Source organism: Arachis ipaensis, chromosome B5 (genome assembly GCF_059453495.1).
Source record: "Arachis ipaensis isolate K30076 ecotype BB chromosome B5, ASM5945349v1, whole genome shotgun sequence".
In the NCBI taxonomy this organism is placed as follows: Eukaryota; Viridiplantae; Streptophyta; class Magnoliopsida; order Fabales; family Fabaceae; genus Arachis; species Arachis ipaensis.
In genome coordinates this window covers 90,958,585-90,966,330 of record NC_142440.1, presented here as the reverse complement: position 1 = coordinate 90,966,330, position 7,746 = coordinate 90,958,585, and the positions used below count along the sequence as shown (strand labels likewise).

General features: G+C 36.9%; 1 non-coding gene across 1 annotated transcript; it reads left to right on the top strand.

The window, feature by feature from the left end:
• The first annotated feature begins 2,672 nt into the window (after positions 1-2,672).
• Positions 2,673-2,780, top strand: LOC148564936 (small nucleolar RNA R71). Its single transcript, XR_015885614.1, has one exon. It is a non-coding gene; the product is annotated as a small nucleolar RNA R71 (small nucleolar RNA).
• The last annotated feature ends 4,966 nt before the right edge of the window (positions 2,781-7,746 follow it).

The window sequence follows — 7,746 nt, the reverse complement described above, 5'->3', positions numbered from 1 at the left end:
TAGGAGTCCATTCATCAGTTCTTCCCATCCGATAATGCTTCCTTGTGGAAAGGCTTCAAACCATTGGGTAACATCATTCATGGCTGTGGATAGTTGCTTCGAACCATGGGTTACATTATCGTCCATGGTGAGGGTATTATTCTCATGATTGCTCGAATTTGTTGAGTTCCCTTCCATGATCTGCACGGTCACAACCAATTCAAGTGAAGATAGAGCATATTCAGGCCAGGATATAATTGAAGAATCAGTTGACACAAAGTATCAAACAGTTGGCAAACTTGAGAGAGAAATGAATGAAAACCACTCCTCTCGTTTGTTTTTCAAACTATGAAAATCATATTCAGCAGGATGAGCCAAGGAAATTTCACTCTATTGCTAGAATGAGGTTTCTATTAGCTCAGGCAAAACTTCAAACAGTTAGTGGGTTAGTCAAAAATAAAGAAAAAGTGCTTGATCTAGACCACCACCTCACTTAATCATTGTCAATCTAATCAATCCCCGGCAACGGCGCCAAAAACTTGATGAGATATTTTGGTGAGAAACGAATCTCTTCCAAAACACCCAAAACTAACCGGCAAGTGCACCGAGTCGTATCAAGTAATAAAAACTCACGGGAGTGAGGTCGATCCCACAGGGATTGAAGGATTGAGCAATTTTAGTTTAGTGGTTGATTTAGTCAAGCGAATCAAGATTTGGTTGGGTGATTTGTGAATTGCAGAATGTAAATTGCATGAAATTAAAGAGAGCGGGAAAGTAAATTGCTGAAACTTAAAGAACAAGAAATTAAATGGCAGAAACTTAAAGTGCAAGAAATGTAAATTGCGGAATCTTAAAGTGCAAGGAATATAAATTGCTTGAAATGGAAAGGGAATTGGGATGTGGATTTGCAGAATTTAAACAAAGAAAAACTAAATTGCATCAAACAGAAGAGGGAAAGGGAATTGGGATTAAACCGGATCTTGAAGCAGTAAAGTAAATGAACAGAAAAAGCAATAAGCAGGGAATTGAAATGAGAAATTCAGATCTCAGGACCCAGAGACTAGAAAACCAAGTCTAGATCTCAATGCCTTCCTAGATCCAACAAGAACAATAGCAAGGAAATTGTAAATTGCAAAGAGAATAGATGAAGAAGTAAGTAACAGAAACGGAAATTCAATTAAGCAGTAAATAAACAGAGAGATCCAAGATTGAGATTGAAACAGAATTTCTTCAATTCTCCAATCCAAGATCCAAGACAAAAGTAAAATGCAATTGAAAGCAAATGAAAACAAGAAATTAAAGTTCACTCAGAAAGCTTCCCAAAAACTCTTATGAAAATTCTAAAAGGAAAGCTCTCTCAATAACTTGAATTCTATCCTATTTATACACTTTCCAAAATGATCTTCAAGCCTTGAGTTGGGCCTCTGTTCTTGGTGGAATTGGGTTGAAAGAGGCCTTGGTTGATTGCTCTTGAAGATTGAAGAAGAACCGAAGTGAACCAATTGAACCGGATTTTGAAGTTAGCCAAAGTTAGTCTCAACGTTAGGGTCAAAGTTAGGGGTCTAACTTTGACCCTAACTTTTCATATCAGCAAGCTAAATTCCCTGGTTTGGACGTTGGTGCCAACGTTAGGGGTCTAACTTTGACCCTAACGTTGGCAATGCTTGGTGCTAGTGGTGCCAACGTTAGCCTCCAAGTTAGGGGGCTAACGTTGGCGCAAACGTTGGCCTTCCTCCTTTGTGATTCAAGTGCCAACGTTAGCCTCCAAGTTAGGGGGCTAACGTTGGCGCAAACGTTGGTGCCCAGGGGAGAAACTCTCAAGTTCCAACGTTAGCCTCCAAGTTAGGGGGCTAACGTTGGAGCTAACGTTGGCCACTTCCAGGGAGTGATTTACATGCCCAACGTTAGCCTCCAAGTTAGGGGGCTAACGTTGGGGCTAACTTCATGCAACCCGGTTCAATTTTCACTTATTCCATTGTCCTCTCTTCACTCCTAGCCATTCCTCTTTGCTTCACCCTTTCTCCAAGCCTTCTTCACCTATCATTGATCAACCAAACTAATCAAAGCTTTGCTCAAAATCATGAGGTATTCAATCTTCCACAATATGCAACAAATATAGCACAAAACCTCATGAAATGGCATGAATTCACATATGGTTGGTTCAATCAAGGGAAACATGAAAATCTACTCAATTAGCTTGCTTGTAGCTCAAGAAAGTGCATAATTCTAATGAAAACTAAAGAAAAAGACTAGCTAAAATGGGCTAAGATGACTTGTCATCAATAGGTGTTTCCATAGGGTTCACCCATGTAATTCACCTCTACTATTGCAGGGTTCTCAGGATCATAAGATTCTTCTTCAGAAGATGCCTCTTTAGTACTGTTGGATGATTCCTTCAATCCATTCAGACTCTGAGAGATCATATTGACTTGCTGAGTCAATATTTTATTCTGAGCCAATATGGCATTCAGAGTATCAATTTGAAGAACTCCCTTCCTCATGGGCATCCCATTATTCACAGGATTCCTTTCAGAAGTGTACATGAACTGGTTATTTGCAACCATGTCAATGAGTTCTTGAGCTTCTACAGGCGTTTTCTTTAGGTGAATGGATCCACCTACAGAATGGTCCAGTGACATCTTTGATAACTCAGACAGACCATCATAGAATATATCCAGGATGGTCCATTCTGAAAGCATGTCAGAAGGACACCTTTTGGTCAGTTCCTTGTATCTCTCCCAAGCTTCATAAAGGGATTCACCTTCCTTTTGTCTGAAGGTTTGAACATCCACTCTAAGCTTACTAAGCTTTTGAGGAGGAAATAACTTGGCTAAGAAAGCCTTAACCAGCTTATCCCAAGAGTTCAGGCTATCTTTAGGTTGAGAGTCCAACCATACTCTAGCTCTGTCTCTTACAGCAAACGGGAAAAGCATAAGCCTGCAGACCTCGGGATCAACCCCATTGGTCTTAACAGTATCACAGATCTGCAAGAATTCAGTTAAGAACTGAAAAGGATATTCTGATGGAGGTCCATGGAACTTGCAGTTCTGTTGCATCAGAGAAACTAATTGAGGTTTAAACTCAAAGTTGTTTGCTCCAATGGTAGGAATTGAGATGCTTCTTCCATGTAAATTGGAATTAGGTGCAGTAAAGTCACCAAGCATCTTCCTTGCATTGTTGTTATTTTCGGCCATGTCTCCTTCTTTTTCGAAATTTTCAGTCAGATTTTCTCCAGAGAGTTGTGCTTTAACTTCCCTTAGCTTCCTCTTCAGAGTCCTTTCAGGTTCAGGATCAGCTTCAACAAGAATGTTCTTATCCTTGTTCCTGCTCATATGAAAAAAAAGAAAATAAAAAAAAAATATGGAATCCTCTATGTCACAGTATAGAGATTCTTTTATGTGAGTAGAAGAAGAAAAGAATAGAAGAAGGAGAATCCAAACACAAGGGTTAGGAGTAGGTTCGAATTCTTAGATGAAGAGGGGTGTTAGTAATTAAATAAATAAATAGAAGGAGGTGAGGGAGAAGAATAATTCGAAAATTAAACAGAATAAAATAAAAATATTTTAAAATTAAATTTAAAATTCTAAAATTAAAATTGAAATTAAATTAAATTAAAATTAAAAATAATTAGTTAATTAAAATGAAATTTTGAAAAAGAGGGAAGGGATTTTCGAAAATTAGAGAGAGAATTAGTTAGGTAGTTTTGAAAAAGATATGATTCAAACAAAAAGATAGGATTAGTTTGAAAAAGATTTGAAAATCAATTTTTGAAAAGATAAGAGGTTAGAAAAGAAGTTAGAAAAGATTTTGAAATTGATTTTGAAATGATGTGATTGAAACTTATTTTGAAAAAGATTTTGAAAAAGAAATTTAAAAAGATTTGATTTTGAAATTAAAGTTGATTACTTGACTAACAAGAAACTAAAAGATTTGATTTTAAAATTTAAAGATTGAACCTTTCTTATTAGGCAAGTAACAAACTTAATATTTTTGAATCAATCACATTAATTGTTAACATTGAATTCGAAAATATGGACTAAAAATAAGAAAAAAGATTTTGAAAATTAATTTGAAATTTTCGAAAATATGAAAGAAAAAATGAAAAAGATTTGAAAAAGATAGAATTTTTAAATAGAAAATTTGATTTGACTCATAAGAAACAATTAAATTTTAAAAAATTTTTGAAAAAGTCAACTCAAATATTCGAATTTTATGAGAAGAAAAAGGGAAAGATATTTTTTTTTTATTTTTGAATTTTTAATGAAGAAAGAGAAAAACAACAAAAAGACTCAATGCATGAAAATTTTGAATCAAAACACATGATGCATGCAAGAATACTTTGAATGTCAAGATGAACACCAAGAACACTTTGAATGTCAAGATGAACACCAAGAACTTATTTTTGAAAATTTTTAAGAAAAGAAAAACATGCAAGACACCAAACTTAGAAATTTTCAAAATTTAGACACTAATAATTCAAAAATGCATATGAAAACCAAGAAAAGACACAAAACAAGAAATTTTAAAGATCAAACAAGAAAACTTACCAAGAACAACTTGAAGATCATGAAGAACACCATGCATGAGTTTTCGAAAAATTTTTAGAGAAAAGTTAAAACATGCAATTGACACCAAACTTAAAATTTGACACTAGACTCAAACAAGAAACACAAAATTTTTGTTTTTATGATTTTATTAAATTTTTTTTGGTTTTTTTCGAAAATTATTTGGAAAAAAAAAGAAGAAATTTTTTTTTGTATTTTTCGAAAATAAGAAATAAAAAGCTTTAAAATTAAAATAAAATTACCTAATCTGAGCAACAAGATGAACCGTCAGTTGTCCAAACTCGAACAATCCCCGGCAACGGCGCCAAAAACTTGGTACGCAGAAATCGTGACGGTTCCATTCCTTGGTAACGGCGCTGAAAACTTTATACGCACGTTCATAATCTTAATTCTTTGTCACAACTTCGCACAGCTGACCAGCAAGTGCACTGGGTCGTCCAAGTAATAAACCTTACATGAGTAAGGGTCGATCCCATGGAGATTGTCAGCTTGAAGCAAGCTATGGTCACCTTGTAAATCTCAGTCAGGCAGATTCAAATGTATTAAGAGATTATAGTATACTAAAAGATAAGTAAAATTGGATAGAGATACTTATGTAATTCATTGGTGAGAGTTTCAGATAAGCGTATAGAGATGCTTTCGTTCCTCTGAACTTCTGCTTTCCTGCTGTCTTCATCCAACCATTCCTACTCCTTTCCATGGCAAGCTTTATGTAGGGCATCACCGTTGTCAATGGCTACATCCCATCCTCTCTGTGAAAATGGTCCAATGCGCTGTCACTGCATGGCTAATCATCTGTTGGTTCTCGATCATACTGGAATAGGATTTACTATCCTTTTGCGTCTGTCACTATGCCCAGCACTCGCGAGTTTGAAGCTCGTCACAGCGATCCCTTCCCAAATCCTACTCAGAATACCACAGACAAGGTTTAGACTTTTCGGATCTCAAGAATGGCCATCCATGGGTTCTAACTTATACCACGAAGATTCTAATATCTCAGACTCGGTCCTCTGTATTAGATATCCAAGAGATATTCATTCTAGCTGTTTTACATGTAGAACGGAAGTGTTTGTCAGGCACGCGTTCATAAGTGAGAATGATGATGAGCGTCACATAATCATCACATTCATCATGTTCTTGGGTGCGAATGGATATCTTAGAATAGGAATAAGCTTGAATTGAATAGAAAAACAGTAGTACTTTGTATTAATTCATGAGGAACAGCAGAGCTCCACACCTTAATCTATGGAGTGTAGAAACTCTACCGTTTGAAAATACATAAGTGATAATGGTCCAGGCATGGCCGAATGGCCAGCCCCCATGAAAGTCTAAGATAGCATAAAACTGATCAAACATCTCCTACAAAGATAGTAAAAAGTCCTATTTATACTAAACTAGTTACTAGGGTTTACAAAAATGCGTAAATGATGCAGAAATCCACTTCTGAGGCCCACTTGGTGTGTGCTTGGGCTAAGCATTGAGCTTTACACGTGTAGAGGTCTTTCTTGGAGTTGAACGCCAGTTTGTAACCTATTTCTGGCGTTTAACTCCACTTTGCAACCTGTTTCTGGCGTTTGACTCCAGAATGTAGCATGGAACTGGCGTTCAACGCTAGTTTACATCGTCTATCCTTACTCAAAGTATGGACTATTATATATTGCTGGAAAGCCCTGGATGTCTACTTTCCAAAGAAATTGAGAGCGCGCCATTTGAAGTTCTGTAGCTCCAGAAAATTTACTTTGAGTGCAGGGAGGTCAGAATCCAACAGCATCTACAGTCCTTCTTCAACCTCTGAATCTGATTTTTGCTCAAGTCCCTCAATTTCAGCCAGAAAATATTGAAATCACAGAAAAATACACAAAATTATAGTAAAGTCCAGAAATGTGAATTTTAATTAAAAACTAATAAAAATATACTAAAAACTAACTAAATCATACTGAAAACTATGTAAAAATAATGCCAAAAAGCGTATAAATTATCTGCTCATCAGTAATCTTTTCTCTTCAGCTATCTTAGCATCAAGGTTTAGGAACCTGGTTGCCCAATAGGCCTTGTGCTCCAGTTCTACTGGCAGATGACAGGCTTTTCCATACACAAGTTGGTATGGAGAGGTTCCTATAGGAGTTTTGAATGTTGTTCTATATGCCCACAGAGCATCATCCAGACTTATTGCCCAATCCTTTCTACGGGTACTTACAGTCCGTTCCATAATTCGTTTTAGTTATCTATTTGAGACTTCAGCCTGCCCATTTATCTTTGGATGATATGGAGTCGCCACTTTATGGTTAATTTCATATCGTACCAGAGCAGAGTCAAGCTGTTTATTGCAGAAATGGGTGCCTCTATCACTGATAAGTATCCTAGGGACACCGAACCTGCTGAAAATATGCTTCTAGAGGAACTTCATCACTGTCTTGGTATCATTAGTGGGTGTTGCAATTACCTCTACCCATTTGGATACATAGTCTACTGCCACTAGAATATAAGTGTTTGAATATGATGGTGGGAAAGACCCCATGAAGTCAATACCCCATACATCAAACAACTCAATCTCTAGGATCCCTTGCTGAGGCATGGCATAACCGTGAGGCAGATTACCAGCTCTCTGGCAACTGTCACAGTTACATACAAACTCTCAGGAGTCTCTATAGAGAGTAGGCCAGTAGAAACCACATTGGAGAACCTTTGTGGCTGTTCGCTCACCTCCAAAGTGTTCCCCATATTGTGATCCATGGCAATGCCATAGGATCTTCTGTGCCTCTTCTCTAGGCACACATCTGCGGATTACTCCGTCCACACACCTCTTAAAGAGATATGGTTCATCCCACAAGTAGTACTTTGCATCAGAAACCAACTTTTTCATTTGTTGTTTACTGTACTCTTTGGGGATGAATCTCACAGCTTTGTAGTTTGCAATGTCTGCAAACCATGGTAATACCTGGTTCTCTATCCCTTTTCTGGCTCTTATTTCTATATCAAACTCTTGCAGAAGCAACACCCATCTTATGAGTCTGGGTTTTGAATCTTGCTTTGTGAGGAGATATTTTAGAGTAGCATGATCAACGTACACAATCACTTTTGATCCCACTAAATAAGATCTAAACTTGTCAATGGCATAAACCACTGCAAGCAACTCCTTTTCTGTGGTCGTGTAATTCTTCTGTGCATCATTCAGAACATGGCTAGCATAGTAAATGACATG